Source organism: Lissotriton helveticus, chromosome 5_1 (genome assembly GCF_964261635.1).
Source record: "Lissotriton helveticus chromosome 5_1, aLisHel1.1, whole genome shotgun sequence".
In the NCBI taxonomy this organism is placed as follows: Eukaryota; Metazoa; Chordata; class Amphibia; order Caudata; family Salamandridae; genus Lissotriton; species Lissotriton helveticus.
Window position 1 is genome coordinate 903481288 of NC_136065.1, and position 18307 is coordinate 903499594.

Genomic DNA, 18307 nt, shown 5'->3' on the forward strand with positions numbered 1-18307 from the left:
TCCCTGGATCGGAAACAAGCTTCCGAGGACCGGTTTCTGGCATTGCAGCCGTCTTCAGCCCAGCTTGCTTGAATCCAGGGGCAAAGTGAGCAAGGGTCTCACGTCTGAGCATACCCTGCCAACTTATAGCGAGCAAAGAGGTACAAAAGGGGGTGGTGATGGAGGGAGCATCTGAACCAATCAAACACTCACACCCAGTCAACAGATCTGGGTTTAATCCATCACCGTTCTTTAGCCCACTCTGCCACCCCAGTTCAGACATGGCCATATGCAAATCAGTCAGACCCTGTGCCTCATGGGAATACTCCAGCCCGAACTGCCAAGCCATGCCTTCCCTGGACCGGAAACAAGCTTCCGAGGACCGGTTTCTGGCATTGCAGCCGTCTTCAGCCCGGCTTGCTTGAATCCAGGGGCAAAGTGAGCAAGGGACTCACGTCTGAGCATACCCTGCCAACTTATGGCGAGCAAAGCGGTACAAAAGGGGGTGGTGATGGACGGAGCATCTGAACCAATCAAACACTCACACTCAGTCAACAGATCTGGGTTTAATCCATTCCCATTCTTTAACCCACTCTGCCACCGCAGTCAGACATGGCCATATGCAAATCAGTCTGACCCTGTGCCTCATAGGAACAGTCCAGCCCGAACTGCCATGCCATGCCTTCCCTGGACCGGAAACAAGCTTCCGAGGACCAGTTTCTGGCATTGCAGCCGTCTTCAGCCCGGCTTGCATGAATCCAGTGGCAAAGTGAGCAAGGGACTCACATCTGAGCATACCCTGCCAACTTATGGCGAGCAAAGCGGTACAAAAGGGGGTGGTGATGGACGGAGCATCTGAACCAATCAAACACTCACACCCAGTCAACAGATCTGGGTTTAATCCATCACCGTTCTTTAGCCCACTCTGCCACCCCAGTTCAGACAAGGCCATATGCAAATCAGTCTGACCCTGTAACTCAAGGGAACAGTCTAGCCCGAACTGCCAAGCCATGCCTTCGCTGGACCGGAAACAAGCTTCCGAGGACCGGTTTCTGGCATTGCAGCCGTCTTCAGCCCGGCTTGCTTGAATCCAGTGGCAAAGTGAGCAAGGGACTCACGTCTGAGCATACCCTGCCAACTTATGGTGAGCAAAGCGGTACAAAAGGGGTGGTGATGGACGGAGCAACTGAACCAATCAAACACTCACACCCAGTCAACAGATCTGGGTTTAATCCATCACCGTTCTTTAGCCCACTCTGCCACCCCAGTTCAGACATGGCCATATGCAAATCAGTCTGACCCTGTGCCTCATGGGAACAGTCCAGCCCGAACTGCCAAGCCATGCCTTCCCTGGACCAGAAACAAGCTTCCGAGGACCGGTTTCTGGCATTGCAGCCGTCTTCAGCCCGGCTTGCTTGAATCCAGTGGCAAAGTGAGCAAGGGACTCACGTCTGAGCATACCCTGCCAACTTATGGCGAGCAAAGCGGTACAAAAGGGGGTGGTGATGGACGGAGCATCTGAACCAATCAAACACTCACACCCAGTCAACAGATCTGGGTTTAATCCATCACCGTTCTTTAGCCCACTCTGCCACCCCAGTTCAGACATGGCCATATGCAAATTAGTCTGACCCTGTGCCTCATGGGAATAGTCCAGCCCGAACTGCCAAGCCATGCCTTCCCTGGATCGGAAAGAAGCTTCCGAGGACCGGTTTCTGGCATTGCAGCCGTCTTCAGCCCAGCTTGCTTGAATCCAGGGGCAAAGTGAGCAAGGGTCTCACGTCTGAGCATACCCTGCCAACTTATGGCGAGCAAAGAGGTACAAAAGGGGGTGGTGATGGACGGAGCATCTGAACCAATCAAACACTCACACTCAGTCAACAGATCTGGGTTTAATCCATCACCATTCTTTAACCCACTCTGCCACCGCAGTCAGACATGGCCATATGCAAATCAGTCTGACCCTGTGCCTCATGGGAACAGTCCAGCCCGAACTGCCATGCCATGCCTTCCCTGGACCGGAAACAAGCTTCCGAGGACCGGTTTCTGGCATTGCAGCCGTCTTCAGCCCGGCTTGCTTGAATCCTGTGGCAAAGTGAGCAAGGGACTCACATCTGAGCATACCCTGCCAACTTATGGCGAGCAAAGCGGTACAAAAGGGGGTGGTGATGGACGGAGCATCTGAACCAATCAAACACTCACACCCAGTCAACAGATCTGGGTTTAATCCATCACCGTTCTTTAGCCCACTCTGCCACCCCAGTTCAGACATGGCCAGATGCAAATCAGTCTGACCCTGTGCCTCATGGGAACAGTCCAGCCCGAACTGCCAAGCCATGCCTTCCCTGGACCGGAAATAAGCTTCCGAGGACCGGTTTCTGGCATTGCAGCCGTCTTCAGCCCGGCTTGGTTGAATCCAGTGGCAAAGTGAGCAAGGGACTCACGTCTGAGCATACCCTGCCAACTTATGGCGAGCAAAGCAGTACAAAAAGGGGTGGTGATGGACAGAGCATCTGAACCAATCAAACACTCACACCCAGTCAACAGATCTGGGTTTAATCCATCACCCTTCTTTAGCCCACTCTGCCACCCCAGTTCGGACATGGCCATATGCAAATCAGTCTGACCCTGTGCCTCATGGGAATAGTCCAGCCCGAACTGCCAAGCCATGCCTTCCCTGGACCGGAAACAAGCTTCCGAGGACCGGTTTCTGGCATTGCAGCCATCTTCAGCCCGGCTTCCTTAAATCCAGTGGCAGAGTGAGCAAGGGACTCACGTCTGAGCATACCCTGCCAACTTATGGCGAGCAAAGCGGTACAAAAAGGGGTGGTGATGGACAGAGCATCTGAACCAATCAAACACTCACACCCAGTCAACAGATCTGGGTTTAATCCATCACCATTCTTTAACCCACTCTGCCACCCCAGTCAGACATGGCCATATGCAAATCAGTCTGACCCTGTGCCTCATGGGAACAGTCCAGCCCGAACTGCCAAGCCATGCCTTCCCTGGACCGGAAACAAGCTTCCGAGGACCGGTTTCTGGCATTTCAGCCGTCTTCTGCCCGGCTTGCTTGAATCCAGTGGCAAAGTGAGCAGGGGACTCACGTCTGAGCATACCCTGCCAACTTATGGCGAGCAAAGTGGTACAAAAGGGGGTGGTGATGGACGGAGCATCTGAACCAATCAAACACTCACACCCAGTCAACAGATCTGGGTTTAATCCATCACCGTTCTTTAGCCCACTCTGCCACCCCAGTTCAGACATGGCCAGATGCAAATCAGTCTGACCCTGTGCCTCATGGGAACAGTCCAGCCCGAACTGCCAAGCCATGCCTTCCCTGGACCGGAAATAAGCTTCCGAAGACCGGTTTCTGGCATTGCAGCCGTCTTCAGCCCGGCTTGGTTGAATCCAGTGGCAAAGTGAGCAAGGGACTCACGTCTGAGCATACCCTGCCAACTTATGGCGAGCAAAGCAGTACAAAAAGGGGTGGTGATGGACGGAGCATCTGAACCAATCAAACACTCACACCCAGTCAACAGATCTGGGTTTAATCCATCACCGTTCTTTAGCCCACTCTGCCACCCCAGTTCAGACATGGCCATATGCAAATCAGTCTGACCCTGTGCCTCATGGGAATAGTCCAGCCCGAACTGCCAAGCCATGTCTTCCCTGGACCGGAAACAAGCTTCCGAGGACCGGTTTCTGGCATTGCAGCCGTCTTCAGCCCGGCTTGCTTAAATCCAGTGGCAGAGTGAGCAAGGGACTCACGTCTGAGCATACCCTGCCAACTTATGGCGAGCAAAGCGGTACAAAAAGGGGTGGTGATGGACGGAGCATCTGAACCAATCAAACACTCACACCCAGTCAACAGATCTGGGTTTAATCCATCACCATTCTTTAACCCACTCTGCCAACCCAGTCAGACATGGCCATATGCAAATCAGTCTGACCCTGTGCCTCATGGGAACAGTCCAGCCTGAACTGCCAAGCCATGCCTTCCCTGGACCGGAAACAAGCTTCCGAGGACCGGTTTCTGGCATTGCAGCCGTCTTCTGCCCGGCTTGCTTGAATCCAGTGGCAACGTGAGCAGGGTACTCACGTCTGAGCATACCCTGCCAACTTATGGCGAGCAAAGTGGTACAAAAGGGGGTGGTGATGGACGGAGCATCTGAACCAATCAAACACTCACACCCAGTCAACAGATCTGGGTTTAATCCATCACCGTTCTTTAGCCCACTCTGCCACCCCAGTTCAGACATGGCCATTTGCAAATCAGTCTGACCCTGTGCCTCATGGGAACAGTCCAGCCCGAACTGCCAAGCCATGCCTTCCCTGGACCGGAAACAAGCTTCCGAGGACCGGTTTCTGGCATTGCAGCCGTCTTCAGCCCGGCTTGCTTGAATCCAGTGGCAAAGTGAGCAAGGGACTCACGTCTGAGCATACCCTGCCAACTTATGGCGAGCAAAGCGGTACAAAAGGGGGTGGTGATGGACGGAGCATCTGAACCAATCAAACACTCAAACCCAGTCAACAGATCTGGGTTTAATCCATCACCGTTCTTTATCCCACTCTGCCACCCCAGTTCAGACAAGGCCATATGCAAATCAGTCTGACCCTGTAACTCATGGGAACAGTCCAGCCCGAACTGCCAAGCCATGCCTTCCCTGGACCGGAAACAAGCTTCCGAGGACCGGTTTCTGGCATTGCAGCCGTCTTCAGTCCGGCTTGCTTGAATCCAGTGGCAAAGTGAGCAAGGGACTCACGTCTGAGCATACCCTGCCAACTTATGGTGAGCAAAGCGGTACAAAAGGGGTGGTGATGGACGGAGCATCTGAACCAATCAAACACTCACACCCAGTCAACAGATCTGGGTTTAATCCATCACCGTTCTTTAGCCCACTCTGCCACCCCAGTTCAGACATGGCCATATGCAAATCAGTCTGACCCTGTGCCTCATGGGAACAGTCCAGCCCGAACTGCCAAGCCATGCCTTCCCTGGACCAGAAACAAGCTTCCGAGGACCGGTTTCTGGCATTGCAGCCATCTTCAGCCCGGCTTGCTTGAATCCAGTGGCAAAGTGAGCAAGGGACTCACGTCTGAGCATACCCTGCCAACTTATGGCGAGCAAAGCGGTACAAAAGGGGGTGGTGATGGACGGAGCATCTGAACCAATCAAACACTCACACCCAGTCAACAGATCTGGGTTTAATCCATCACCGTTCTTTAGCCCACTCTGCCACCCCAGTTCAGACATGGCCATATGCAAATCAGTCTGACCCTGTGCCTCATGGGAATAGTCCAGCCCGAACTGCCAAGCCATGCCTTCCCTGGATCGGAAACAAGCTTCCGAGGACCGGTTTCTGGCATTGCAGCCGTCTTCAGCCCAGCTTGCTTGAATCCAGGGGCAAAGTGAGCAAGGGTCTCACGTCTGAGCATACCCTGCCAACTTATGGCGAGCAAAGAGGTACAAAAGGGGGTGGTGATGGACGGAGCATCTGAACCAATCAAACACACACACTCAGTCAACAGATCTGGGTTTAATCCATCACCATTCTTTAACCCACTCTGCCACCGCAGTCAGACATGGCCATATGCAAATCAGTCTGACCCTGTGCCTCATGGGAACAGTCCAGCCCGAACTGCCATGCCATGCCTTCCCTGGACCGGAAACAAGCTTCCGAGGACCGGTTTCTGGCATTGCAGCCGTCTTCAGCCCGGCTTGCTTGAATCCTGTGGCAAAGTGAGCAAGGGACTCACATCTGAGCATACCCTGCCAACTTATGGCGAGCAAAGCGGTACAAAAGGGGGTGGTGATGGACGGAGAATCTGAACCAATCAAACACTCACACCCAGTCAACAGATCTGGGTTTAATCCATCACCGTTCTTTAGCCCACTCTGCCACCCCAGTTCAGACATGGCCAGATGCAAATCAGTCTGACCCTGTGCCTCATGGGAACAGTCCAGCCCGAACTGCCAAGCCATGCCTTCCCTGGACCGGAAACAAGCTTCCGAGGACCGGTTTCTGGCATTGCAGCCGTCTTCAGCCCGGCTTGGTTGAATCCAGTGGCAAAGTGAGCAAGGGACTCACGTCTGAGCATACCCTGCCAACTTATGGCGAGCAAAGCAATACAAAAAGGGGTGGTGATGGACGGAGCATCTGAACCAATCAAACACTCACACCCAGTCAACAGATCTGGGTTTAATCCATCACCGTTCTTTAGCCCACTCTGCCACCCCAGTTCAGACATGGCCATATGCAAATCAGTCTGACCCTGTGCCTCATGGGAATAGTCCAGCCCGAACTGCCAAGCCATGCCTTCCCTGGACCGGAAACAAGCTTCCGAGCACCGGTTTCTGGCATTGCAGCCGTCTTCAGCCCGGCTTGCTTAAATCCAGTGGCAAAGTGAGCAAGGGACTCACGTCTGAGCATACCCTGCCAACTTATGGCGAGCAAAGCGGTACAAAAGGGGGTGGTGATGGACGGAGCATCTGAACCAATGAAACACTCACACCCAGTCAACAGATCTGGGTTTAATCCATCACCGTTCTTTAGCCCACTCTGCCACCCCAGTTCAGACATGGCCATTTGCAAATCAGTCTGACCCTGTGCCTCATGGGAACAGTCCAGCCCGAACTGCCAAGCCATGCCTTCCCTGGACCGGAAACAAGCTTCCGAGGACCGGTTTCTGGCATTGCAGCCGTCTTCAGCCCGGCTTGCTTGAATCCAGTGGCAAAGTGAGCAAGGGACTCACGTCTGAGCATACCCTGCCAACTTATGGCGAGCAAAGCGGTACAAAAGGGGGTGGTGATGGACGGAGCATCTGAACCAATCAAACACTCAAACCCAGTCAACAGATCTGGGTTTAATCCATCACCGTTCTTTATCCCACTCTGCCACCCCAGTTCAGACAAGGCCATATGCAAATCAGTCTGACCCTGTAACTCATGGGAACAGTCCAGCCCGAACTGCCAAGCCATGCCTTCCCTGGACCGGAAACAAGCTTCCGAGGACCGGTTTCTGGCATTGCAGCCGTCTTCAGTCCGGCTTGCTTGAATCCAGTGGCAAAGTGAGCAAGGGACTCACGTCTGAGCATACCCTGCCAACTTATGGTGAGCAAAGCGGTACAAAAGGGGTGGTGATGGACGGAGCATCTGAACCAATCAAACACTCACACCCAGTCAACAGATCTGGGTTTAATCCATCACCGTTCTTTAGCCCACTCTGCCACCCCATTTCAGACATGGCCATATGCAAATCAGTCTGACCCTGTGCCTCATGGGAACAGTCCAGCCCGAACTGCCAAGCCATGCCTTCCCTGGACCAGAAACAAGCTTCCGAGGACCGGTTTCTGGCATTGCAGCCATCTTCAGCCCGGCTTGCTTGAATCCAGTGGCAAAGTGAGCAAGGGACTCACGTCTGAGCATACCCTGCCAACTTATGGCGAGCAAAGCGGTACAAAAGGGGGTGGTGATGGACGGAGCATCTGAACCAATCAAACACTCACACCCAGTCAACAGATCTGGGTTTAATCCATCACCGTTCTTTAGCCCACTCTGCCACCCCAGTTCAGACATGGCCATATGCAAATCAGTCTGACCCTGTGCCTCATGGGAACAGTCCAGCCCGAACTGCCAAGCCATGCCTTCCCTGGACCAGAAACAAGCTTCCGAGGACCGGTTTCTGGCATTGCAGCCATCTTCAGCCCGGCTTGCTTGAATCCAGTGGCAAAGTGAGCAAGGGACTCACGTCTGAGCATACCCTGCCAACTTATGGCGAGCAAAGCGGTACAAAAGGGGGTGGTGATGGACGGAGCATCTGAACCAATCAAACACTCACACCCAGTCAACAGATCTGGGTTTAATCCATCACCGTTCTTTAGCCCACTCTGCCACCCCAGTTCAGACATGGCCATATGCAAATCAGTCTGACCCTGTGCCTCATGGGAATAGTCCAGCCCGAACTGCCAAGCCATGCCTTCCCTGGATCGGAAACAAGCTTCCGAGGACCGGTTTCTGGCATTGCAGCCGTCTTCAGCCCAGCTTGCTTGAATCCAGGGGCAAAGTGAGCAAGGGTCTCACGTCTGAGCATACCCTGCCAACTTATGGCGAGCAAAGAGGTACAAAAGGGGGTGGTGATGGACGGAGCATCTGAACCAATCAAACACTCACACTCAGTCAACAGATCTGGGTTTAATCCATCACCATTCTTTAACCCACTCTGCCACCGCAGTCAGACATGGCCATATGCAAATCAGTCTGACCCTGTGCCTCATGGGAACAGTACAGCCCGAACTGCCATGCCATGCCTTCCCTGGACCGGAAACAAGCTTCCGAGGACCGGTTTCTGGCATTGCAGCCGTCTTCAGCCCGGCTTGCTTGAATCCTGTGGCAAAGTGAGCAAGGGACTCACATCTGAGCATACCCTGCCAACTTATGGCGAGCAAAGCGGTACAAAAGGGGGTGGTGATGGACGGAGAATCTGAACCAATCAAACACTCACACCCAGTCAACAGATCTGGGTTTAATCCATCACCGTTCTTTAGCCCACTCTGCCACCCCAGTTCAGACATGGCCAGATGCAAATCAGTCTGACCCTGTGCCTCATGGGAACAGTCCAGCCCGAACTGCCAAGCCATGCCTTCCCTGGACCGGAAACAAGCTTCCGAGGACCGGTTTCTGGCATTGCAGCCGTCTTCAGCCCGGCTTGGTTGAATCCAGTGGCAAAGTGAGCAAGGGACTCACGTCTGAGCATACCCTGCCAACTTATGGCGAGCAAAGCAATACAAAAAGGGGTGGTGATGGACGGAGCATCTGAACCAATCAAACACTCACACCCAGTCAACAGATCTGGGTTTAATCCATCACCGTTCTTTAGCCCACTCTGCCACCCCAGTTCAGACATGGCCATATGCAAATCAGTCTGACCCTGTGCCTCATGGGAATAGTCCAGCCCGAACTGCCAAGCCATGCCTTCCCTGGACCGGAAACAAGCTTCCGAGGACCGGTTTCTGGCATTGCAGCCGTCTTCAGCCCGGCTTGCTTAAATCCAGTGGCAGAGTGAGCAAGGGACTCACGTCTGAGCATACCCTGCCAACTTATGGCGAGCAAAGCGGTACAAAAAGGGGTGGTGATGGACGGAGCATATGAACCAATCAAACACTCACACCCAGTCAACAGATCTGGGTTTAATCCATCACCATTCTTTAACCCACTCTGCCACCCCAGTCAGACATGGCCATATGCAAATCAGTCTGACCATGTGCCTCATGGGAACAATCCAGCCCGAACTGCCAAGCCATGCCTTCCCTGGACCGGAAACAAGCTTCCGAGGACCGGTTTCTGGCATTGCAGCTGTCTTCAGCCCGGCTTGCTTGAATCCAGTGGCAAAGTGAGCAGGGGACTCACGTCTGAGCATACCCTGCCAACTTATGGCGAGCAAAGTGGTACAAAAGGGGGTGGTGATGGACGGAGCATCTGAACCAATCAAACACTCACACCCAGTCAACAGATCTGGGTTTAATCCATCACCGTTCTTTAGCCCACTCTGCCACCCCAGTTCAGACATGGCCATTTGCAAATCAGTCTGACCCTGTGCCTCATGGGAACAGTCCAGCCCGAACTGCCAAGCCGTGCCTTCCCTGGACTGGAAACAAGCTTCCGAGGACCGGTTTCTGGCATTGCAGCCGTCTTCATCCCGGCTTGCTTGAATCCAGTGGCAAAGTGAGCAAGGGACTCACGTCTGAGCATACCCTGCCAACTTATGGCTAGCAAAGCGGTACAAAAGGGGGTGGTGATGGACGGAGCATCTGAACCAATCAAACACTCACACCCAGTCAACAGATCTGGGTTTAATCCATCACCGTTCTTTAGCCCACTCTGCCACCCCAGTTCAGACATGGCCATATACAAATCAGTCTGACCCTGTGCCTCATGGGAATAGTCCAGCCCGAACTGCCAAGCCATGCCTTCCCTGGACCGGAAACAAGCTTCTGAGGACCGGTTTCTGGCATTGCAGCCGTCTTCAGCCCGCCTTGCTTGAATCCAGTGGCAAAGTGAGCAAGGGACTCCCGTCTGAGCATACCCTGCCAACTTATGGCGAGCAAAGCGGTACAAAAGAGGGTGGTGATGGAAGGAGCATCTGAACCAATCAAACACTCACACTCAGTCAACAGATCTGGGTTTAATCCATCACCATTCTTTAACCCACTCTGCCATCGTAGTCGGACATGGCCATATGTAAATCAGTCTGACCCTGTGCCTCATGGGAAAAGTCCAGCCCGAACTGCCATGCCATGCCTTCCCTGGACCGGAAACAAGCTTCCGAGGACCGGTTTCTGGCATTGCAGCCGTCTTCAGCCCGGCTTGCTTGAATCCAGTGGCAAAGTGAGCAAGGGACTCACGTCTGAGCATACCCTGCCAACTAATGGCGAGCAAAGCGGTACAAAAGGGGGCGGTGATGGACGGAGCATCTGAACCAATCAAAAACTCACACCCAGTCAACAGATCTGGGTTTAATCCATCACCGTTCTTTAGCCCACTCTGCCACCCCAGTTCAGACATGGCCAGATGCAAATCAGTCTGACCCTGTGCCTCATGGGAACAGTCCAGCCCGAACTGCCAAGCCATGCCTTCCCTGGACCGGAAACAAGCTTCCGAGGAACGGTTTCTGGCATAGCAGCCGTCTACAGCCCGGCTTGGTTGAATCCAGTGGCAAAGTGAGCAAGGGACTCACGTCTGAGCATACCCTGCCAACTTATGGCGAGCAAAGCGGTACAAAAGGGGGTGGTGATGGACGGAGAATCTGAACCAATCAAACACTCAAACCCAGTCAACAGATCTGGGTTTAATCCATCACCGTTCTTTAGCCCACTCTGCCACCCCAGTTCAGACATGGCCATATGCAAATCAGACTGACACTGTGCCTCATGGGAATAGTCCAGCCCGAACTGCCAAGCCATGCCTTCCCTGGACCGGAAACAAGCTTCCGAGGACCGGTTTCTGGCATTGCAGCCGTCTTCAGCCCGGCTTGCTTGAATCCAGTGGCAAAGTGAGCAGGGGACTCACGTCTGAGCAAACACTGCCAACTTATGGCGAGCAAAGCGGTACAAAAGGGGGTGGTGATGGACGGAGCATCTGAACCAATCAAACACTCACACCCAGTCAACAGATCTGGGTTTAATCCATCACCGTTCTTTAGCCCACTCTGCCACCCCAGTTCAGACATGGCCATATGCAAATCAGTCTGACCCTGTGCCTCATGGGAACAGTCCAGCCCGAACTGCCAAGCCATGCCTTCCCTGGACCGGAAACAAGCTTCCGAGGACCGGTTTCATGCATTGCAGCCGTCTTCAGCCCGGCTTGCTTGAATCCAGTGGCAAAGTGAGCAAGGGACTCACGTCTGAGCATACCCTGCCAACTTATGGCAAGCAAAGCGGTACAAAAGGGGGTGGTGATGGACAGAGCATCTGAACCAATCAAACACTCACACCCAGTCAACAGATCTGAGTTTAATCCATCACCGTTCTTTAGCCCACTCTGCCACCCCAGTTCAGACATGGCCATATGCAAATCAGTCTGACCCTGTGCCTCATGGGAACAGTCCAGCCCGAACTGCCAAGCCATGCCTTCCCTGGACCGGAAACAAGCTTCCGAGTACCGGTTTCTGGCATTGCACCCGTCTTCAGCCCGGCTTGCTTGAATCCAGTGGCAAAGTGAGCAGGGGACTCACGTCTGAGCATACCCTGTTAACTTATGGCGAGCAAAGCGGTACAGAAGGGGGTGGTGATGGACGGAGCGTCTGAACCAATCAAACACTCACCCCCAGTCAACAGATCTGGGTTTAATCCATTACCGTTCTTTAGCCCACTCTGCCACCCCAGTTCAGACATGGCCATATACAAATCAGTCTGACCCTGTGCCTCATGGGAATAGTCCAGCCCGAACTGCCAAGCCATGCCTTCCCTGGACCGGAAACAAGCTTCTGAGGACCGGTTTCTGGCATTGCAGCCGTCTTTAGCCCGCCTTGCTTGAATCCAGTGGCAAAGTGAGCAAGGGACTCCCGTCTGAGCATACCCTGCCAACTTATGGCGAGCAAAGCGGTACAAAAGAGGGTGGTGATGGAAGGAGCATCTGAACCAATCAAACACTCACACTCAGTCAACAGATCTGGGTTTAATCCATCACCATTCTTTAACCCACTCTGCCATCGTAGTCGGACATGGCCATATGTAAATCAGTCATACCCTGTGCCTCATGGGAACAGTCCAGCCCGAACTGCCATGCCATGCCTTCCCTGGACCGGAAACAAGCTTCCGAGGACCGGTTTCTGGCATTGCAGCCGTCTTCAGCCCGGCTTGCTTGAATCCAGTGGCAAAGTGAGCAAGGAACTCACGTCTGAGCATACCCTGCCAACTAATGGCGAGCAAAGCGGTACAAAAGGGGGCGGTGATGGACGGAGCATCTGAACCAATCAAAAACTCACACCCAGTAAACAGATCTGGGTTTAATCCATCACCGTTCTTTAGCCCACTCTGCCACCCCAGTTCAGACATGGCCAGATGCAAATCAGTCTGACCCTGTGCCTCATGGGAACAGTCCAGCCCGAACTGCCAAGCCATGCCTTCCCTGGACCGGAAACAAGCTTCCGAGGAACGGTTTCTGGCATTGCAGCCGTCTACAGCCCGGCTTGGTTGAATCCAGTGGCAAAGTGAGCAAGGGACTCACGTCTGAGCATACCCTGCCAACTTATGGCAAGCAAAGCGGTACAAAAGGGGGTGGTGATGGACGGAGAATCTGAACCAATCAAACACTCAAACCCAGTCAACAGATCTGGGTTTAATCCATCACCGTTCTTTAGCCCACTCTGCCACCGCAGTTCAGACATGGCCATATGCAAATCAGACTGACACTGTGCCTCATGGGAATAGTCCAGCCCGAACTGCCAAGCCATGCCTTCCCTGGACCGGAAACAAGCTTCCGAGGACCGGTTTCTGGCATTGCAGCCGTCTTCAGCCCGGCTTGCTTGAATCCAGTGGCAAAGTGAGCAGGGGACTCACGTCTGAGCAAACACTGCCAACTTATGGCGAGCAAAGCGGTACAAAAGGGGGTGGTGATGGACGGAGCATCTGAACCAATCAAACACTCACACCCAGTCAACAGATCTGGGTTTAATCCATCACCGTTCTTTAGCCCACTCTGCCACCCCAGTTCAGACATGGCCATATGCAAATCAGTCTGACCCTGTGCCTCATGGGAACAGTCCAGCCCGAACTGCCAAGCCATGCCTTCCCTGGACCGGAAACAAGCTTCCGAGGACCGGTTTCATGCATTGCAGCCGTCTTCAGCCCGGCTTGCTTGAATCCAGTGGCAAAGTGAGCAAGGGACTCACGTCTGAGCATACCCTGCCAACTTATGGCGAGCAAAGCGGTACAAAAGGGGGTGGTGATGGGCGGAGCATTTGAACCAATCAAACACTCACACCCAGTCAACAGATCTGGGTTTAATCCATCACCGTTCTTTAGCCCACTCTGCCACCCCAGTTCAGACATGGCCATATGCAAATCAGTCTGACCCTGTGCCTCATGGGAATAGTCCAGCCCGAACTGCCAAGCCATGCCTTCCCTGGACCGGAAACAAGCTTCCGAGGACCGGTTTCTGGCATTGCAGCCGTCTTCAGCCCGGCTTGCTTGAATCCAGTGGCAAAGTGAGCAAGGGACTCACGTCTGAGCATACCCTGCCAACTTATGGCAAGCAAAGCGGTACAAAAGGGGGTGGTGATGGACAGAGCATCTGAACCAATCAAACACTCACACCCAGTCAACAGATCTGAGTTTAATCCATCACCGTTCTTTAGCCCACTCTGCCACCCCAGTTCAGACATGGCCATATGCAAATCAGTCTGACCCTGTGCCTCATGGGAACAGTCCAGCCCGAACTGCCAAGCCATGCCTTCCCTGGACCGCAAACAAGCTTCCGAGTACCGGTTTCTGGCATTGCAGCCGTCTTCAGCCCGGCTTGCTTGAATCCAGTGGCAAAGTGAGCAGGGGACTCACGTCTGAGCATACCCTGTTAACTTATGGCGAGCAAAGCGGTACAGAAGGGGGTGGTGATGGACGGAGCGTCTGAACCAATCAAACACTCACCCCCAGTCAACAGATCTGGGTTTGATCCATCACCGTTCTTTAGCCCACTCTGCCACCCCAGTTCAGACATGGCCATATGCAAATCAGTCTGACCCTGTGCCTCATGGGAACAGTCCAGCCCGAACTGCCAAGCCATGCCTTCCCTGGACCGGACACAAGCTTCCGAGGACCGGTTTCTGGCATTGCAGCCCTCTTCAGCCCGGCTTGCTTGAATCCAGTGGCAAAGTGAGCAAGGGACTCACGTCTGAGCATACCCTGCCAACTTATGGCGAGCAAAGCGGAACAAAAGGGGGTGGTGATGGACGGAGCATCTGAACCAATCAAACACTCACACCCAGTCAACAGATCTGGGTTTAATCCATCACCGTTCTTTAGCCCACTCTGCCACCCCAGTTCAGACATGGTCATAAGCAAATCAGTCTGACCCTGTGCCTCATGGGAACAGTCCAGCCCGAACTGCCAAGCTATGCCTTCCCTGGACCGGAAACAAGCTTCCGAGGACCGGTTTCTGGCATTGCAGCCGTCTTCAGCCCGGCTTGCTTGAATCCAGTGGCAAAGTGAGCAAGGGACTCACGTCTGAGCATACCCTGCCAACTTATGGCGAGCAAAGTGGTACAAAAGGGGGTGGTGATGGTCGGAGTCAAGCTATCCTGGCTGAAGACGGCTGATAGCCAGAAAACGGTCCTAGGATGCTTGATTCCGGTCCAAGGAAGACATGGCTTGGCAGTTTGGGCCGGACTGTTCCCATGAGGCACAGGGTTAAGACTGATTTGCATATGGCCATGTCTGAACTGGGTGGCTTGGTGAGCAAAATAACGATGGATTAAACCCAGATCTGTGACTGGGGGTGAATGTTTTGCCATTGTGCAACATTCCGTCCATCATTTTCTTTGTTTTGCTGTTCATCCTATGTGGGAAGGGTATGCCCAGACGTGGGTCCCTTGCTCACTAGGCCACGGGAGTCAAGCTATCCTGGGTGAAGACGGCTGATAGCCAGAAACCGGTCCTAGGATACTTTATTCCGGTCCAAGGAAGACATGGCTTGGCAGTTCGGGCTGGACTGTTCCCATGAGGCACAGATTCAAGACTGATTTGCATATGGCCATGTCTGAACTGGGGTGGCTTGGTGAGCAAAATAACGATGGGTTAAACCCAGATCTGTGACTGGGGGTGAATGTTTTGCCATTGTGCAACATTCCGTCCATCATTTTGTTTGTTTTGCTGTTCACCCTATGTAGGAAGGGTATGCCCAGACGTGGGTCCCTTGCTCACTAGGCCACTGGAGTCAAGCTATCCTGGCTGAAGACGGCTGATAGCCAGAAAACGGTCCTAGGATGCTTGATTCCGGTCCAAGGAAGACATGGCTTGGCAGTTTGGGCTGGACTGTTCCCATGAGGCACAGGGTTAAGACTGATTTGCATATGGCCATGTCTGAACTGGGGTGGCTTGGTGAGCAAACTAACGATGGATTAAACCCAGATCTGTGACTGGGGGTTTTGCCATTGTGCAACATTCCGTCTATCATTTTGTTTGTTTTGCTGTTCACCCTATGTGAGAAAAGGTTATGTCACCTCCCTGTCATGTTACATGTTTAGCTGTTATTGGAATGAGTTCCAGCACCGAACTGAGCTTTGGCTCAATGTCCACCAGAACCGTGTCTGCATCACCCTCCGGACAGTCTATTATGGATCTGATCAACATTGCTTCTGAGCTGCTGCAGAGCTCCAGTTCCACCACCTCTTTGGCTCTTTCTTGCGCTGCCTGTTCAGGTGAGGCCCTCGTTTGTTGTCATCGCTTGGGATCTTTGTGTTTGCCATTTGGTGTCTGATGGAAGATCGGATGCAGAGCATGTCACCCACTTTAACTCCAGGCATCCCCATGATTGGCTTGTGTAAGGAAAAAGAGTGTTTTGTCTGTGTCTAGGACTCGTAGTTTGGCTAGATACATTAATGAGCACTTGAGGCCTGTCTGGTAAAGTTTCCTTTTTATCGCCATGAATGAGCCCCATTGCCTCTGCACCTCTTTCGTGTAGTCCAGGTAAATGTGTACAGTTCTATTGTCAGCTTGCCAAGGGCCTTTGCTTCTGTCTACTTGCAGTACATGATCTCTATCCCGTAGTTAAACAGGCCTAGGGAGGGTATCTGGGGAGTCCTGCTTGAGACCCTGAGGCCCCATTCTACAAGAAAGAGGATCACCAGCCTTCCAGCACTGCTGTCAATTGCTAGTCCTCCAGAAACAGTTCCATACTGGGCCCCACTCCACTCCCTCCAGGATACCTACAATTTGAATGTTATTGCGATGTGAGCAGCACTCGGCATTCTACGTTTTTGCTCGCAGGAAGGGCTGGATTTTAGACACTGTGGGGCGCATTGTGGCTAGCAGTGATACTGTGGATTTCACTCTGTTTTCCACCTTTTTTTCCTGCTGTGCTATCAGTAGACCTATTTCACTTGCCAGAGCGTCTTTTTAGGCTCCAATTATGTTTTGATATCTCTGATGGCCTGGAGTACTTTTGTAAATTTCTTGGGTTGGTTCAGTATTATTTGATCAGTAGGGGCATCTGGCAGCCTGCTTATAGGACTGACACCACAGGAATTGGAGCCATTCCCCGTGTTACTACCCCCTGTGGGTTGCTTTACTTCACTAAGCTGGGGGGCTCTAGAGGAGGAGCTCATGCTTGCACTGGGATGTCTCTTCTGTTCGTTCAGGTCTCTCCAAGAGGTCTGCAGTCGCAAGAGGTGGAGGAACTTTGCATTTGCAATCCCCAAAAGTGCACTCCTATGGCTCCTTCTGATGCGCTGCGGTGGAAGAGGTTTTTATTCTCATGGAGGGAATGTCAGGTGTGGTTTTCTCCCAGCTCAATATCGCTTAACTGCTGAGAGTTCTAACGCTTCACTTCAGGCGGTGGCCTAATCTTACAGTCTTCGCCACAGCCTTGAGCTGCATGGCCCCTGCCTTCCTCCTTATCGGTTGGTCCTTGCGCCAATGCCCAGTCTGTGGCCGAGCTGATATCTCTGTCTCTCCTCAGCAGGGCAGCTGGCTACATCTGATGTGCTTTCCCTGGGTGAAGAGGAGTGTAGACCACAGCCGAGTCTAGTTTATGGGTGCTCCAGAGGGGCCACCTCCCACTTTGACCGCTGGCTCCAGCACCCTTTAGCATGCAGTCACAGCTGCGTACAGGCCACGGCTGCGTGGCTCAATTCACCATCACACTATCTGTCCACCAGACCCTCCACGGCATGCATGGGGGCAGAAATCAAGTCTCACGGAGTTGCGAAAAACTCTGCTTAGCGTAGCATAGCAGAGTTTTTTCCCTCACTCACATTCATCAACGTCAAGTTGATGAATCCCAGCGAGATGTTTCCTCATTTGCAATCATCAACATCAAGTTCACAAGCGTGGAAAATCAACCTCCCAGCGTGATTTCTCAACGCGGGCGGTCAGATTTCTCACTGCAAGTGGTTGCGTATGCTCGTGACCGCTCGCGTTGAGAAACCGTCCATTCGTGTTGAGAAAGCTACAGAGCGAGTAAAAATCTACTTGAGCGGCAGAAAGGAAGCAGGGTCCGCTTGCGCTGTGCATGGTGCCATTCGCGATGATTGCACAGAGATGACAAGCACCTGGCACTGAAAATCATTGCGAACGGCATTTATCTAAAGAAATTCCGCTGCTTACAGAGCTCAGTGTAGCGCGGTGGAGTTTTTCTTTGCACTTCAAGGACTTTTGTGCAGCAGAACTCCACGAACTCCGCCCAGGCTTAGCAGAAATGGAGAAGTGTCGGTCCCACTTTGCCCGGGGAGGGGGTATTTTTAATGCCAGATGTATACAGGCCAGTACCCACTTCGGAGCGCTCTACAGTGAGACTGTCTCAGCTGCCATCTTGGCCATGCATTTCCAAAGTGCACCCTTGTTTACATTAGGGTTGCATTTTGGAGGTTGCACTAGAAGAAATGGTAATGGGTCCAAGAGATATAGGATCAAGTCTAAACCATGAGAGCTTATTCAGATTTAAGATCATTACAGGAGGCAAAAGGTTATTAGTTAAACCATGGAGAATAAGCAATTAAGATCAATCGGTAAACTTCTGCGGCAGGCTTAGAAAGAGGAAAATGCCATCAATGATTGTTTTTGTGCAGGTAGATGCCCCTTCAAATCATCCGCACAACACAGGCACCCTTGCAAC